Genomic DNA, 1,453 nt, shown 5'->3' on the forward strand with positions numbered 1-1,453 from the left:
GTATGGTTGTCCTTCTGGGCTGCTAGCGCACATTGCCGGCTCATGTCCAGCTTTTCATCCACCAGCACCCCCAAGTCCCTCTGGGCAGGGCTGCTCTTGATCCTTTCATCCCCCAGCCTGTACTGATACCAGGGTTACCCCGACCCAGGTGCAGGACCTTGCACTTGGCCTTGTTGAACCTCATGAGGTTCACACAGGCCCACCTCTCCAGCTTGTCTAGGTCTCTTTGGATGACCTCACGTCCTTCTGGTGTGTCAACTGCACCACTCAGCTTGGTGTCATCTATACATTTGTTTTGCCATTGCACAGTTTTCATGCAACTGGGTGTTGAAAATAACACAGTTGAGCTAGGAAGTGCCCACGGTGGCAAGGTTGTCGCTGGCTCTGCTCTGTAAAGGCGGGCACTAAATTCCATCAATGGGAGTGACATGCAGCAGAAGCCCAAATTTACATCACCAAAGCGATGTGTTAACGAGCGTGTTAACAATACAGGGGTTTATATGTGTGAGGGAGTACTGTGAATAAAATCCAGCTCGTGTCTTGACAGGCTGTAGGCAAAACCATATGTTTCTGGATGAGTGTGTGTGAACAGAAGAGAGCAGAAAGCGTAGCGCATCTTCTAACGTCGGTTAAAATTGAGCACTTGATGCAAACCCTTGTTGAGGGTTTGTGTAAGGCCAGTAGGACACAAGGTGTTTCAGAAAAGGGTGCGTTGCACTGTATCTCAGTGCTGGTCTAACCTTGTCCTGCACTGAAGTGGTGGTCCTGCACTTCGGGGGGTCTGGCTGGTTCACTAAGTGGTGTTTAAGTTAATGGGCTTTCTAGTGCCTTTGTGAGGCAGGGAATTATTCACATTTTATTTTAAAGTAGGGCACAAAGAGTAAAGATAACACACTCAAAACTTGCTACAGCAGGTTAATGGTGGACGAAGCTTGATGGTTACTTTCCTGTTGTTCCTGGTAAACCATTCCTTAAGACTACTTGGTTTTACTTTTTGCCTTCCCAGCCTGAGACCTCACATCGTGCCGGTTTTTAGAAACGACCATCCCTTCACCTTCCTCGGGTAGAAATAAAGGCTGGCAGCTTGTCATAACGTGATGTGATCACCCAGTGATCACCTCTGCTTAAAACTGGCAAAACTGGCAGAGGTGCAGACCTAGCAGTTGGCTGTCACCTTTGACTGCTGCCTGTAATATTTGACTAAAGCTGATTGAAATGGCTTCTGGCTTTCTCGAGCAAAGCTTGACTTCCAGCCTGGGTAGGTTATCGCTGAAGCTACAACGCAGCTGGCAACAAACCCCCCTGCCTTGCTAACAGTCTTCTAGTAAAAGTAGCAAACCCGTGTTCAAAACAGCAAGAGGGAGCATTTCTAATGGAAAAATATGAACGCAGTTTGACCAGCTGGATGCGGAGGCTTGGCTAAAAGGCTATTCCTGAGCTGTTACCATCACTG

Source organism: Egretta garzetta, unplaced genomic scaffold, assembly GCF_000687185.1.
Source record: "Egretta garzetta isolate BGI_Z169 unplaced genomic scaffold, ASM68718v1 scaffold154, whole genome shotgun sequence".
Lineage (NCBI taxonomy): Eukaryota > Metazoa > Chordata > Aves > Pelecaniformes > Ardeidae > Egretta > Egretta garzetta.